Source organism: Empidonax traillii, unplaced genomic scaffold, assembly GCF_003031625.1.
Source record: "Empidonax traillii isolate 1590-97213 ecotype Southwest subspecies unplaced genomic scaffold, ASM303162v1 scaffold149:size904812, whole genome shotgun sequence".
Taxonomy (NCBI): domain Eukaryota; kingdom Metazoa; phylum Chordata; class Aves; order Passeriformes; family Tyrannidae; genus Empidonax; species Empidonax traillii.
Window position 1 is genome coordinate 791,692 of NW_020955342.1, and position 17,321 is coordinate 809,012.

The following is a 17,321-nucleotide window of genomic DNA, read 5'->3' on the forward strand; positions in this document are numbered from 1 at the left end:
AATTGAGACCAACCTCTTAAATCTGCCAGTGCTGGCCAGAGACACGGAATTTAAGAGAAGGGACAATAAAGTACTGTCTAGGCAGAGATTAATCGCAGGCAGTTGACACTGATCCTGTGTTTCCTCCAGAGCCAGTGAGACAGGATGGGCACTCTGGAAAGGTGGTTCATGCTAATACTTTTCAGGATGGACTCTGTGCACACCCTCCAATTTCATCTCTTTGTGACATCCAGTTTCAGATTAAGGATGTCTCAAACTTGAAGAACCCATTAAAATCTTACAAGTAATATCCATACAATTACCTCAAAAATTTTTTTTTCCAAAATATTGCCTGCTGAACTTTGCAATCTCTTTTAAAGCTGCCTTTACAATGGCTACACAGATTAATGATTCTAAGATTGTAAATAATACAAAACTCCATTCCAGAATATAACATACTGATAAAACAAAACTCCTGCTAAATTAATATAAAAATATAATCAATCATCTATATCAATTAATACCTTATTAATCCACTTTCCCTGTTAAGGAATATAAACTTTAGGGTTTGACTTACATATTGTCATAGGCACATTTGGAAGTAAGATATATGTCTTTGTGTTACATTTAGGACCTTGGATTTGATCATTCTTCTGTAAACAGATGCTATTTAAGATGCTTTGGCTTGGATTTTCTGCAGGATAGTTTATTTTAAATGGCACTGTCCAGGATCAACTTTGCTATGCTCTTTGGAATCAGTGAGATGAAAAGACTCAGCTGTGTCTGGGTTCTGCTGGCTCTTCCTCTATTTTTTATTACTCACCTCGCTTGACTGATGTTCACTGACATACATAAACCTGAAGTCACTCCCTGCTGAGATGAGAAGGATGTGAACCTCCTAACTCTTCAGATGTTCTCCTCAGCACAAGAGAAGGGAGTAAGAGGAGACTTGATCCCAGCAATGACAATACTACATCACTCAGCAGCACCTCACTGGGGACTCTGGACAAGAAACACGTCTGCAAGTCTTACAGACTGGACTTAGTATGTGTAAACATTTAATGGATAAAAAAATTCTTGGTAGTATAGTGTAAAATTATCCCCTCTGAATCACTGAGAGTAGAAAATGAAGTCATAGATTTCCATGTCACAGCATTTTGGCAGGATATAAAAGTATATTTGTGAAAAAAACCACCAAAACCCTCTTACAAAAATGATGTGAACATGCTAGACAGTAGAATAAAATTATGATACTATGGTTACCTATAAATCCCACAGGGTGAAAAAAGTCCAAGAAGACAGAAACAGAATTAAATACTTCTGTTTAACTTCAACTGTATTATTTTCCTTCTAAGATGTCTATCTCTTAAGAGCCTCTATTTTAAACCTGAGCCCATTTAATGATGATCTAGGAAAGAAGTCTGCAAGAGTTTCTTCCCATCTGATATTGCAGTTCCTCCACTATCCTCTATGATGCATTTGGCCAGCAGGTCCTACCCTACCCTCTGGAAGCATCTGGGAGAAGGAGAAGCTGAGCTGGATGATTTCTGCCCCATGACACACTGCAGGGACTGTATCAGCAGATACAGTTTGTAAAATGAAGCTGTCTGGAAAAAGAAAGCAGCAGCCTGCTTCTAAATAGTAACAGCAGCAATTTTTTGGTTAAGTAAGCAGTATAGAAATATTGTTATCCTCAGCAGGCATTGAATAAAAGAAAAATGGTGAAGCACTCCATGCTATTGGTTGCCTGGTTTGTTTTCGATTTGGCACAAAAGCAGAACAGCAATAATTATGAGGTGTACAAAGGAATTATCAAAACACATGGACAAATAAAACTGGAAATAAAGAAATAAAACCTGAAATGCATTCAGAAGTTTGGCTCCTGTATAAACAATTTCTAATGTGAGCTGTTACAGTTGCTTACCCATCCTGGTACTGAGAGCCCGAAACCAGAATATTTACAGCAAGACACATGAAAAACATCTGGATGTTCTGGTAATACTGTGCATGGCCGAGGCTGATTGTTCTTTCAGTACAATGTGTATGAGAAGTACCTGAGCACTTTATTAACCATCTGCCATTGAACTGATGCCTCTTGTTACTACCACAAAAAAAAAAAAAAAAAAAAAAAAAAAAAAAAAAAAAAAAAAAAAAAAAAAAAAAAAAAAAAAAAAAAAAAAAAAAAAAAAAAAAAAAAAAAAAAAAAAAAAAAAAAAAAAAAAAAAAAAAAAAAAAAAAAAAAAAAGGGTTTGTAGTTTGTAAATGGCTGGGGCCTGCAAAAGGTCAGCTATGGGCCAAGCATCCCCCATCAACTGCCCGCTCCTGCAAGGTAAACACTCTCAACCCAGTGGGGTAGTTAGTGGGTTGCACTCCCCAAGAAAGAGGATCCCACAGACAGGTTTTTCAGCCTTGAGAAGAGAGTTTTCCAGGTACACTTCATTGCAGCCTTTCAGTACTGAAAGGGAGCTCACAGAAGAAGAGGGAGAATGATTTTTACATGCGCAGAGGTAGGACAAGGGGGAATAGTTTTAAACTAAAAGAAGAGAGATTTAGGTAAGATATTAGTAAGAAATTCTTTACTGTGATGATGGTGAGACACTGGAACAGGTTGCCCAGACAAGCTGTGGATGCTCCATCCCTGGAATTGTTCAATGCCAGGTTGGATGGGGCTTTGAGCAACCTGGTTTAGAAAGGTGTCTGTAGCAGGTTGACCCTGGCTGGATGCCAGATACCCACTGAAGCCAATCTCTCACTCCCCTCTGCAACTGGACAGAGGAGAGAAAAAAAAAAAAAAGTGAAGAATTCATGAGTTAAGAGCTGGGAGAGGTTGTTGTCCATCTTACTCTCTCCCCTGTCTGGCTGGGGAGTGATAGAGCAGCTGGGTGGGCACCTGGCATCCAGCCAAGGTCAACCCACCACAGTGTCCCTGCCCATGGCAAGGGGTTGGAACTACATGATCTTTATGGCCCCTTTCAACCCAAACCATTCTATAATTCTGATACATGTGGAGACCTGCACACCAGCCCACTTTTTCATGACTCAGAGAGTAGTCATGAAGTGCAATGGGGTGTTTATCCTTCCAGAAGGTAGCTACAACTGCTTGATTTAAAGCACAAAGTGAGAAGCCTCCAGTCATTTCCCTCAGAGGCTATCCCGGTTATGAGCTCCAAGTTTTCAAACTCCTGAAGCATCCTGGACAAGGGCTGAGCACAAACTCCATCTCTGCTGCCCTCTGCACAAGCAGCACAGATATGAACAGTATGAGTGTCTTTGACTGTATTTCAGCACCCACAGATAAACGCCTGCAGATCCCAAGGAAAAAAAGAAAGCTTGGCCTACACGAAAGACAATCTCATTGTCTGACCAGTGCAGTGATGCAGGAAGATGGATTAAAGTACATGGGGGATGTATTTATATGAAGTGGGAAACAAATGGAGTTTTTACAGTTACTACAGAAAACTGGCATGAACGGACGCCCCCTGATATGCACAGTCGTCCCAAGAAATGCCACTGAGGAGAAATGGCAAACCAGCCAAAGCCTTGCTGAGGTCTTCTCTGGGAGACAAGATACCGCCATGTCTAATGCCAGTGCTGCACACTGCCAAGAGCTGAGCCCCACAGATGAAACAAATACAGTGCTGGATGGAAAAGAAGCAGGAATATCTTCTTGAGAAGCCCAAATCATTATGAAGAATTACTTCGAATGGTGACAGAAGTTGAAAGCTGATAGTAGGATGTTAGAAAAAAAGCCAATAAACCTCTTGGAGTGGGTAACATACAATTGGAATTAATTAGAAGTGGTGGAAAAGTGCTCACCCAGGCATGTGATAATTTTGTTAATGTGATTTGGAAGGGTAAGAACTAAGATTTGGATACAGTCCCCGACAGCTTCTATTCATAACGAAGCAGACACAGCTGTTTGGGGAAATTATAGCATAATCTCATCGTTGGCAGATCCTACGGAAATGTTGCTCTATGTCATGAAGAGGACAGTACTTCAGAGAGACAACTTTCTTCCTGACAAGCAATTAAGACATAGGCAGAGAAGAGATGATAGAGTAAATGTGAAATTTTTACACACTGGAAAGTCAGAGGAAGGCGGTTCTGATTCGAAAGAAAAACTGAAATGATCTGAAGATAATAGAAACTCTTGTAGAGTGTGATTCTGTTCCATTTCCAGAATTTCCATGATTCAGTGCTTTTAATGTCTCTATAGTCAATAAATTTTATTGACACCATTATTTACCTGATTACCTATTTTACACCTCCATAGCTCAATAGCTTATGGTTTCATAAGGCCAAAGTAAATTTTTCTGTTATATTTTTTTTTTAGTCAATAATAAAGCGGATTTTAGTTTATCCCAATTATTAATGAATTTATGCTGATTTATCAAATTGATTTTATAAAAATTATTTTGAAGAAAATAGTTTAAACATTTGCCACATTTAGCTTCAAAATCTTCTAAATCAAACATTTTCATGTTCAGTTCCAAATAATATTTCAAGATCAAATTTACTTCACGTTGACAAGTTTTTCAAATGGCAAGTCAGGTGACACAGAAAGGTTACTTCCTCTGCCCAAATTAGTATTTTATTTTCCTAAATAATGGGGTGATAACAAGTCCAGTGGAGAACTCTTGCTTTCCCTGAGCCTATGAGAAGATGTTTCTTTTTTATTTTTTTCCTTGGGTCAGTATTTCCCCTATACTTCCAGTTGCCGTGTCCCATGGAGGATACCGCGCACACCCAAATGCACCAGGCATGGCCACATATGCTCGTGGCTGCTTGCCAAGCTAGTGAGTTCCTGAAAACTCAGTCTGTGATGAGTGAGATGGGGCCACAGCCAGAGGAGGAGCACTAAGATGGATTCAGCCCAAGTCCTGACTCACCAGAACCAACCAGAAAGCACCCAAATCACAGCACAGCTTGCTCTCTTTGCTGTCTTTCCACAGGGATTTTGGGGTCAAGTCTGGAGTAATGCAATTTCCTTATAAAACACACCTGAGAGATCCCTGGGAAGCAGTGCAAATGCTGATTTGCTGAAAATCACAGCCACATGCATCACTCCCAAAAGCACAGCCAAAGGTAAAAGTGCTAAAGCGAGGCTGTCCCCTGATTTTCACAAGGGAGGGGAGGTGGCAGAACCTCTCTCCATGCCCTGAAGCAACAGGACTGAAAAATAAGCTGCCAGCATGAGACACCAGCCCTGGAAATGCTGTAGCAGCTGGCAATTTCATGATATGTAAATGGCTTGCAAGTGCAAATTTCCTTTCTGAATAAAAGGAAAAAAACTGGAGAAGATTCTCCCTGTTAGAAGCATTTATATATATTCTTAATTTTCTTTGTGTGGCAACTGGAGGACATCAACACAGTGGGCAGAGCAAGGGATTGCACTGCTTTTTCTTTGGCTGAATATCCCTTTTCAGCACTAGAGTGTTTTATCTCACAGGCACTACTGTGGATGAGAAACAGCCATGACCACATACTGTTGGCTAAAGAAACCTGCATCTGCTTGGTCTCCCTGAGGCATAGACCCACAACTTCTCCTGCCATGGTAGTAGCAGTCAGAATAAAAAGAACAGAAATTTTTATACAGCTCTGTAATTTATCTCCAGTTACACTATGAGGATCTGTATGTCTTCAATGCAAACAAATCAAACCCCTCAGATAATGTATATAATTTCCTTTTCATAAGAAACTTGCAAATGTGGGGGTTTGGGGCTTTTTTAGTCAATACTGCATTTTGTAATACAAATCTGAAGTGCTACCCTAATAATTTATTACCTGTGAGGGCTGAATTCCCAAAGTACATTATATGGAAAGGATCCTGCCGACTGCTATTTCAAAGGATTTGGGATTAAAGATTCTCATTATCAAAACTGGCAAATTGTTTTAATTAATAACATCAATTATTAACATCAATCAAGTCTCCACAAGGCATAAACCTGCTTTCAAGACTTCTTTATTTTTACATTTCTATTTGCTTTCAAATATTCACTGTTGGATAAGACAACATACTCTGATATAGGCAATCCTATTAATCAGTTCCTCACCAACAGGCAGAAGTCTCTGATTGTCTTAGCAATGGCAACCAGGAGGCTGATTGATAACCACAGCAACTTATCTCGAGCAAATGTCTGGTTTTATTTTAATTCCAGATAAGTACACCTGGTTAAAGGTAGAGGAATAGCTCATACTTTTTGATGCACAATGCTCTTCAGTTTAAGGACTTGAAAGAAAAATAAACAGCAGAACCTCAGGGAAAGCCACTGTGAGGAGAGATGGTATTAGATAAGAGCATCCTGGCTGCTTAAGTAGTAAGAGCTGGTAAATCGAGCACAGCAAGACCTCAGCCCAATTCACATATATCTAATGCCACAGCCACGAACAACACACAGGCAGTACAAGAAAAGCTTGAATTAAAAGCCTAAAGGAGAGGAAATTATCACTCATCACCCCAAGGCACCATAGAGCAAATGAGAATGGCAAGAAAGAAAGCAGTCAAGAAGTTTTCTTGGAGACAAATACAGGTAAGACAAAAACTGATTCTTCCCAAGCAAGTGCAAACAAATGGAAGAAAAATTATATATCAAACCAAGTCCATGCTGCCACAGCTTAGCCCATGTGTTACATACTGAGACATTACCCCAGCATCAGCCCCAAACACAAGGCATGGGGACAGCCCTCTGCACTATTTCTTTTGCCCCAGGTGCCCCAGGGACACCACACATGCTCCGCTCCGCTGTACCACTGAGCACTCTTGGGCACTGTGCCGCTAATGTTAACAGGAGACAGCACTGAAGGTGTGACAAGCACCACTAGCTCCTGTTATTCTCCTCTTTCTGGAGGGAGGGAGCAGCAAAGGGATCCTGCTGATCCTTTCTGAGCACCTTCACCTCGCAGAGCCCAGCCAGCAACTTCCTATGTCCCTCTCTACCCAAAAACATGAACTTCAGTTCATCATAAAATCTGCAACAGCTGGACGGTGGATGTGTGGGGCCTCAAAATAGTTTATTTCTTTCTGTACAGCCCAAAATCTTGACAGAGAAAGGGGATAGTGAAATGTTTCCAAAATGATCATTGTTTTTTTTGCTAAGACTGCTAAATCTTTCCTGGCTTCCAAAAAACATCTGGGAGACAGAAAAAAATAGATTTAGTCATAAAACTTAAACATGAAAAAAAGTTCATAAATTTGCTTCCTATTGAGCAAAACCCCAGAAACTCAGAAGCTTTGTCTACTCCAGCAAATTTACCCACTGCTGATAAAGCAGTTACAGCTGGTGCTGAACTCAGTTTAACTTCAAGTGTAGCCAAGGGTAAACTGTCTTTCCACATAATTTTCTGAATTTTACTAAATTCAACAGCAGGTAAATGTGTCAGTTCTTAACCGAATACCTAAACATGAATTTAGAACCCTAATTTTAGATTGCTAGGTTTGCACATTTCAGTTTAAACCACCACCAATTTTGTAATGATGTCAAACTTTCTGAAACATTACTGCAGATATACATAGGCAATGCATTAGTAAAAGCTGAAGCAAAAAGGCATTATCAGATTTTCTGCTCATTTGCTTTAACCTCAGTAAAAAACTTCTTCCATAATTTGATCTACATCTCCAAAATGTAGTTCAAATTATGACTTGTGACTACAGACCTCAGGGTGGAAAAACAACTGCTAATTTGTTTTAAAAAGCAACAGAGAATGAAAACTGTTAAATTTCAGACTAGGCTCTGAACTAGAGAAGCCTGGTTACATCAGTTACTATGACCAACATAAAGCTCAGTGGGGTTTTATTCACAGTTGTACTTTCCTACCGCGCTCTGTAAAGTACATGAAGTAGGTTTCCAGGTGTAACTCCAGCTGTTAGGAAGGCAGAAGGAACATATTTAATATTCCACTCAAGCCCCTCTGACTGAGAAGCTGGAAGTTCAGATGCCATGCTGCTTGCTTGCACCACATCTCCATGGTGGCCGAGGGCTCAGCAAGGGCAAACTAGCAAGAAAGTTCTTATTTAAGAGCATAGAAGGCAGAATGCAAAATCTTATTATTCAGAAAGGTCAAGCACAGCTAATGCATTACCTGCCTGCTGCTACTGATCTTGAAAGTGTACTACAAGTACTCCACAGCAAACACTCCTCTGTAAACAATCACATTTGTTCCGCTTAAAAAAACTTGTGTATGTTACTCAAAAACATTTCTAACAACTTGTCTGTCAGAAGATTGCATCCCCATTTTCATAAATTAACTGAAATTTGATTCAGCTTCAGCACTCTACCACCTTTCTATTTACCATGCACTCTATCACCATGCATTCCTTACATGTATAGATAAAATAAGAAAGACTAATTGTGAACTTCAGGGATTTTTTTCCCTATTGTATTTTTTAACATCAAATTTATAGACAATAAAAGGAGAGGATTTAACAGCTTTTTGCTTATATTTTTTTTTAATGTTTTTGATTAGCACCCATAGTTATGGGTCAGACATCTTCTGTATCTATCAGATATGGATCAACTGAAAACTAGCAAGCCCCCCCCACCCCGCCCTGTACTCCTGAGGAGAAAGGGATGTTTCTTTTGAGTTGTATGTCTCAGCTTACAGTAGTCCCACTTTATACTTACCCCAACCATACAATTGTTTTCCCTCCCTCCTTCTGAAGCAGGGAAGAGGCTCAGGCTTTGCAGCGTGTGCTGAAGACCAGTTGGGCTTTCAAGGCAAACCACTGAAATCAGGTTAAAAAAACATGGGGTGACGTAAAGGAACCACCTACAAATTCCCTTCCTTCTTCCTCCAGTTTGACTGGAGCAGCAAACTGAAGGGAGAAGGATGTAGTCTCCCAGGGAACTGCTCAAGAATTTCCAGCTTTGCTGGTGGAGCTGGCTGGGGGACAAGTGCTGGTGAAGGACAAGCTGAATGTGAGTCAGCAGTGTGTCCTTGCAGCAGTGATGGCTAACCATGTACTGGGCTGCATTAGCCAGAGAGTAGCCAGAAGTTCAAGGAAGTGATCCTTCCCTCTGCTTAGCATGCATGAGGCATCTGGAGAACCACATCAAAGTGTGAGGCCTCAGGTTGCTGGAACTGGAGGGGATCGAGAGAAAGGCCACTGAGAGGGTTACAGATCTGGAGCATAAGGTGTATGAAGATAGGCTGAGGGATTGGGGTTGTTTCAGCCTGAAAGATTGGAGCGGGATGGGGGGGGGGAATGTAACAGCTGTTCTCAGCTACCTAAAAAGGGAAATAGTAAGAGACAACGGAGCCAGACTCACCTCACAGGTGCCCAGCCGAAGGAAAAACAGCAAAAAGAAAATCAAGCTCCAAGAAGGAACATTTTAATGTAAGAGGGAAAAAAAGTCATCATGACAAAGGTGAAGCATTGGTACAGACTTCCCAGCGAGGTTACACAATCCTTAGAGGACTCAAAAGTGTCCTGAGCAATGTGACCTAATGGGAAAATGGGTCCAGCTGTGAGCAGGGCTTAGACTAGGTAAAGTCAGACAGAAGGTCTTTATCATCAGTTTATTACAAGATTCTAACAGCAGCAACTTCAAAAGGACAGAAATCAAGGACACACTGCTGGAAACACCACTGAACAAGATACAGTGCAGCCTGAAATTATTATTTCTATCTCCAACAGAGTGAATTTTGCCCCAAAAACAGTACCCAGAAAATGTAGCAGTCATCATTTGCTCAATGCTCCAGGAATGGAGGAAGGATCACCTATAATGTAAAGCTACGTTGCGGTTAAGAGCCCCGCTTTTGGGTTAAGAGCACTAACAATGCTGGAACCACCAAGAATGTGGCAGAGTACCTTATGTTGACCAGTGAGTTACAGTAGTTCTGATAAAACTGGCAGGCACATGTCCTTTGCAAACAGAAGAATAAAATACTGCTTTGGGCCAGAGTATTTATTTTTAAATCTATTGAGTTTTCAGCTGCCTCTCTCTCTCTCGGCCAAGGCATTTCATTGCATGACCATGGAAAGGACCATAAAGAAAGGACACAAAAGGAACAACATCCCTATAGAGATCTATTTAGTGCAGGTAAATCAGTGTCATTTTGTTAGTGAGTGCATCTGCTGCAACTCAGAAAAACATTCAAAACACACATCTTATATGTCTAAACACTGAACGGTGCATTGTAAAAGCATTTAACAATGGCTAATCCCAGGATCCTGCTAGCACTGGTGAGGAAAAAAATGATGGTAAAATTGGCTCCTTACTCTAAATAGAAGTTCTGCTGAACCTGGCATGTGAGTGCTACACTGGGAACTTTCTTTACTCAAAAGCGTCAGAGAAATAGGACAAGAAATTTGCTCTGTTTCAGATCTGTGACATCACTGTCAGTGTATGATCATGGAGAGAAAATTATGGTGCCTCTCTCCTTCAATACATTAAATTAATCATTCCCGTGACATATAGACAAGAATAGAATCAGTTGCTCAAATTCATGCTTGTGGAGCAAAAAAAAGTTTTAGGCTACTCACTGGCAGGATGGTGTGAAAGAAAAGGCTCTGACCCTGTGACAGTATACTTACAAACAAAGAAAATATCCCTGAATTATCAGCTCAAATCTCAAACACAGTCCCATATCATCTATTGTAAGAAAAATAACTCTATCCAAGACAAAACCAGCACACAAAATTATGTAGAAACTTCTTTTATTCTACCTATTTCAACACCATATTCCTTCAATTAAACCCTATATTCTATCAGAATCCCAAATTCTAAGGGAAATTACATATGTTACTGAAACAGAAGTCTTTTCTGTCAGGAAAATAAGCAGAAAATCAAAAAGAACTGAAGAAATAAGGCAGACCGTTTCAACCTGTAAGGAGAAAAATTGATACTACAACAAACTCTACCACTTGCAAAATGTGTTTCTTAACCTGAATAAGTATGCAATGATAGAGTGGACAGCAGAACAATGACTAATACTGCAAGAAAGCACAGTTGGACATGGCCAAGCTTTGGTGCAACCTGCAGCAGGGCAACTGTCCCACCTGCCCTTCTCCCCTCCACTCATATCAATACCACTAAAACTACAGCACCAATCTTCGAAACAGAGAACTTAACAGTGAAGCCCATGTAAAGTCTACTTTCAGAAGGTCTGTGGGACTGCACTTTTCGTTTTCCCAAATATAGAGGACGCCTCAGTGATTTGAAGTTGCAATCTTTTTTTCTTTTTTAATTACTTCAGCAACTAGAACAAAAAAAACTATAAACAAAATGTCAACTGTTAGTTTTCTTCAACCTCGTAATTCACAGCGCACCAATAGCCAAGAAGTCAGTAATATTCACTCACTGTGTCCTTATTGTAGGTGTATTGTATTGTAGATGTTGGGAAACAGTCATAAAAGAAGACAGCACTGGAAAAAAACAGACATCAATTTACCTATGTGCTCTTGAAGAACTACAAAAGGAATGTATATGGACTAATTAATGTAATTTTAAATACATTTTGAATACTTTCAATTTACATGAAAGTTATTTTGAGTGTTATGCAGACTGCAATATAACTCTTGGAAGTAGAATTTTACACCAATGGGAAAACTAACAATTGCTTTTGCTTAAAACTGGAGAGATCTGCACCTCACGTAGAGCTCTGAGCATGCCAATGTTTCAGTAAAAAATTGGAGGACATCAAGAAAAATGCAAGATAAATACTTAATAGGAGAGCAGTGCCCCATAATTAACCACTGCATACCAGTGAGGTAGTTCATCAAATATAGTACTTAAACCTCATAAAGAGGCATGGAACTATCATTAGATGTTTTTAAGAATATTTTAGACAAATCTTAGAAATTATGCGATTCTAGCTTATCTTGCTTTGAAGAAGAGGAATGGAAAATGTGACCTCCCTCCCAATCATGTTTCGTAACTTATCTATGAAACTTTGGGAAAATGCAATAAAATAAACTAATATATGAAACATGGATAAATAATGACTATGGGAACTATAAACTCCTGTCCAGCAAACGCTTCCATACATGCTGAACTTTATTATCTTAAGTCATCTTACAGATGTCATGGGGATGACTCTGAGCAGTAAAATTATGCACACGCCAAATTGTTTGCACTATGAGTACAATAACCCTCACTTCTGTACAGCATGAAGAAAGATGACTGTTCACACTTCTACGCTGTCTGTATGAGAGCTTCCAAACAAAAATAATTTATGTCTGGAAACGTCTGGCTAGAGAACAGGTTTGGTAGTTTGTACAAGAAACAGTTGTAGGATTTTGGACATAGAAGAAGTGGTGGGACAATGAATCAGTAAGTTTTGTAATGCTTTTGTACATTCATTTGGAGTGTATGGAGATGGAATAAAAAGAATGATTTAGTGTCAGAAGCTCCCACTTTTGAAGTCAGGATGTCTTGAAACCAAATGCTTTAGGATACTGGCACATTCTCGCCATAATCTATAAAGAGACCAAATGTTTTCAGTCTTGAAGTAAAGTAAGGTATCTTTGTTCAATATTACAGAATACATTTATATAATTAACAAATGGAAGAGTCAATGATGATTTGGAAATATAAATCCAACTGTTTACTAACTTTTTTTGGAGGGGTGAGGGGCAGGGAGTGTTTCCCAGGATGGGATCTCTGAGACCTGTTAGAGCTCTGGCCAAAGAAAAGATATGATGCATGATCCCTAGACAGAGTGTTACGGATCTTCTTGGAATCCATACACAAAAGGAGCAATAAAGACTGTTAAGTCACACCTGGTTTGTCTTTACCAGACTAATACACGTTATGTCAGATAACCACTTTAATAACTTTAATGTAATTGCTTAGAGGATTGAAGCTGAAAAAGAAATAGCAGTTCAGGTGGTCTCTCCAAAACATACATTACTCTTACATTAACACTATTAGTGGTAACAGAATGAGAATGAGAATGAGAAAAGGGAAGTTAAGGTGAAACAAACATTTCTCCTGCTGTGACTCAGTTATGCACCAGGAGGGTTACTAGGAGCATTTTTACTGCCTGGAATGGCACAGGACCATGCCTACTAATTATTAAAAACTGATTAAAAGGGAGCACTGAAAAATAAACATTATGAAACTATTGCCCTCATGCTACAGAAGGGATTATATATGGAAAAATTAGTGGCTTGTTCATTTAGTCTCTTTGTTTACTTAATTTACATGAGGCAATAAGGGAATATAAATATCCAAAAGCACTATGGAGGAATGAAAATATCCCCTTGCCAGGAGTAACACTAAAGAAACAGAGTGCCTCTTGGGTATTCCACATTTCTGATAATGAGTTAACTTTCAAGAAAGTTTCCACTGGTTAACTGACAATGATGGCAGTAAATACAATGCAAAAACTGTAAGAGTGCCTTTTTAATAACTGTGGTCTGGCTTCTTTTATTTGGCAAACCTTCTAAATACCATTGTGGCATTATATTAAACTATCTCACAAATACTCAATCAGCTAATGTAGCATTGCTGGACTTGAAAAAACATGAAGACCTATTTATAAAATAACTTCTCTGTGTTCAGTGTATTTTTTTTGTATTCTTTGAAAGAAGGAAGGCTGTTGCCAAAAACTACGTGCCAGTATAATTTGGCAAGCTCTCTGTAGCGTTATCTGATCTGCAGAGACATTAAATCTGTACTGCAAATTCAACAACTTATTAGAAGGTGGGATTTGTGGTCTATTACACAAATACATATACAGTTGATAAGACATCATAGAACAGCTGCTGTGGAGGTATTTCCACATAATTCACTCAGTGTAAGCAACATATATGCAGCTGAAATCTTCCTACTGAAAAATCTAGGAAAGCCGGAAGTGAGCACACAAAATCATTAGCTATGCTACCATTTTCATGTACTTTTTCCCCCTTTGCCTTCATCACGCTCAAAAGCTGCAGCTTACACTAACTGTGGGCTCTATTTTAAAAAGGAACTGTTTATGTAGGAACTTTAGCATGGGAATTGCTATAGACCAGGTAATTTCAGAAGTAGGGAATAGCCATGTGAAAGGTTTTCTTCCCTTGTTTGCACATAATGTTAAGTAGCTAAAATACACTTTCAGGAAGGATACACTACATGGTAGACTTCAGCCTAGACCTACATTTTTTTAATGAGTGAATACAAACCATGTACAGAGGGGTTTTTTGAAAAACAGAGATAAGCCCCTCACTGTACAACAGCAGTGGGCATTGCCATAATGCAAAAGCAAGATGTTACAAGCTGTGGGAACAGTTCTGCAAATCTCAAATCTGTGCAAAACCTATCCAAAGCCTTAATTACTTCCTCTGTAATACATGTATACCTAATCATGTTTCAACCTTCATCTTCTCTCCTTCCTCTCTCATGGTCTTGACATCTAATGCTCTGTTCAAAGCACAGGCAAGCAGAAAATTCTTTTATCTTATCCTTAGGGAAAGTGCAAAGCATCAACCAGAGGTAACAAAGTCTCTACAACTTCTATCCTCCTTATTGAGGAGAAATACCAGCCAGCTTCATATTTTGCAGGAGTAGGCAAAAAATTTATTGGTGTGAGTGCATAAGGAATCAGATGGTGTCTCTGATCCAATTTCTGCTATTTGATATTAAGCCCATGCCCCTATCATAGACATGAAAGCAAGGACAAACAACTGTACTGTTAGCAACTGAAATGCAATCAAAGTTTTCTGCACTACAGTCTTACTCCTTGTGCTTACCTTTTTAGAATGTTCTTTAAGTTTAAATATTTTAGCAAGAACTTTTTCTGTTAAAACACAAGGTTTGCAAAAACAATGACGAACCACAAGATACAGATTTCAGAATTGACAGGTTACATGCATTAGGGCATTCTTGATTTTGATTCAGTGAATTGATTTTTAGGATGAAGGGAATATTAGATCACACAGTCCATAGTATTTGATCATACAGCTGAATCTCATCCATACAAAGACATTATGTGTCGACACCAAGATGTGGATAAATAAAAGCATTTCAGTTCCTGAGAAACCAGGCAGAGACATGCAAGATTAAGGTATAAGAACGCCTGAGGTCCATGCACATCAGGGAGCTGATGTGTTTGCCTGCACAGGTAACGCTCTGGGCCAGCAATGATGCCCCCTGACACACTGAAAAAGTGATGAGTTCTCTTGCCTTTGCTAATTTCTTCTCAGTCCCAAATATAGCCAGGATTTGGAAGCTGAGCATCTTAACAAAGGCTCATCGTCCAAGTAATCAGAAATATGATTGTTTCTACCTCATCTCTGTTACTTGGGTGCCATCTCCACCAGTGTTTCATCCCTGATTATTCAGAGAATGCAAAAACCCCACAACCTAAGTCAAGTCCTCATTCTTCCCTCCCCAAATACAAATAAATCCAGAAAACATTATTTAATTGCATGTTAGAATAAAAATACCACCAGATTACTGAAGTTTTTTAGCCGAAGTCTCATATCATAATCACATCTAGGGATTTTAAATTTTAAGCTATTAAACTCCTGTACATATATTGCTACTTGGGAATGGCTAGACATCTCTGTGTTCAGAGAGCACTTGGAAATTATCTAATTTTATCTTGCTCCAATTTTAAATATTTCAGTGAGGATGGTGGAAGAAGCCATGTGTGAGCAGCCTTAAATTAAACACATGAGCTAGAAGTCCTGGGTAAGTAAACCAGAATTCACATGAAGTTTATATCTGCCTTGTTCAAACCCCATGTACTGAAGAAAATTTAATGAGTAGTCCAGTAAGGATCTGTAGACAAAAATGCATCCAAATCAAGCACTGAAATAATTTTAAGTGACAGATGAATTCATACAAAATGAAATTTCTTAAGAGGATCTTTGGGGGAAAATGCCTATGTTTATTAACCAGATTACTTGTTAGACATAAATTGTCCTGTTTTAGCTGAAAGACTCCACTTTACTCCTACAGGAAGCATATATGAGTTCTTCTGTACAATAGCTTTTATCACCAAAACTGGTATCTTTGGACCAGGTTTTGCATATAAAAAAATTAGCAATGAAAAATATCCTATGTGAACTGTGTTACTTTGTTTACAAAGAATGTCCCCTTTAGTTTTTTTACAATGAATGGTACTTCCAATTCATCATGTCAGATTAAGATACAACAATTACACCTTTCAGTTGAAATTACTGTTATTTGTGCAAATGTTTTTCACCCATTTGTTTTAGCTCTATTGTTGTATAAGTTACATTGGCAAGAATTTTTCCAAACAACACAAAGGCCCCTTTGACACCTAACTTTTCCTAAAATACAGTCATTTGCATTCTCATAGCACAGGTCTCTTAATCAAAAAGAATATTAAGCCTTTAAGGAAAAGGGGGAAAAAAAACCCCACTGGTTAGCAGTGTTCCTGGGCAGTGGGGACAGCTGGCCTGAAACAGTCCATTAGCCCATCTTTATCCTCTCAAATGTTATTATCCTCCAAAAAAGAGGGTGGACACTTGCAACTACATCCTTGAATGTTCAAATTTTGGAGATACTCTAAGGAAATATTTGGGGGAATATTAACCCTCAGGCCAAAGTTACACCAGCTGCCACTCCAACAGTTTAACCAGGTGGAGATCAATGACTGTTCAGCAAGGCTCTCTGCTTAGTTTACCTGCATAGGTTTGGGTGGGGGAAATAGAAAATATAACTAATGAAATTGTAACTTCATGGAATGCTGTGGAGAACCTCACTGTACTCCTGGGCTCTGAATCCCAATGAAATAAGCCTGAAAGACAGGAATCAGCCACTGAATATTAACAGCCTACTACTCCTGCAATCTGAAATGCTTTTGTTCTTTCAGCCTCTTCAGTCTGGAGAACAGTTTATGTAAGAAATAGCCCAGTAAATACATTCACATGGTATTTGTGGCTTTAGATTTTAAGAAAACATTTTTTGCCAGTGAAATCCCCCAGATTGCAGCTGAGTATCTTGTGTCCCATTTCTCACACGGTACCAAAGCCAGAGCCAAACCCTTTGGGAAGGAGATGCAGTGCCAGGAACACTTTACTACTTTCTGCATCAAACTGCCTTTTTTCACCCAACTGCCTAGAGCATTATGCAGTGCAGGCTTCCATCCTCCAGATGCATCTGAACCTTGCAGAAGTTCTTGGCAAAAAGTCATAGAATCAGAGAATATCCTGAGTTGGAATGGACCCACAAGGATCACCGAAATCCAACTCCTGCCCCCGCACAGGACAACCCCAAGAGTCACACAATATGCTGAGAGCATTGTCCAAATGCTTCTTGAACTCTGTCAGGTTGGTTCTGTGACCACTTCCCTGTTGCAGTGCCCAGTCACCCTCTGGGTGAAGAATCTTTTTCTAATATCTAAACTAAACCTCCCCTACCACAACTTCAGCCCATTCCCTTGAGTCC

At 39.3% G+C, this 17,321-nt stretch overlaps 1 protein-coding gene across 4 annotated transcripts in view; it reads right to left on the reverse strand.

Moving 5' to 3' along the window:
• Nucleotides 1–17,321, reverse strand: part of MTUS2 (microtubule associated scaffold protein 2) — a 249,282-nt gene that overhangs the window by 174,109 nt on the left and 57,852 nt on the right. The gene's annotated exons all lie outside the window — the stretch shown is intronic.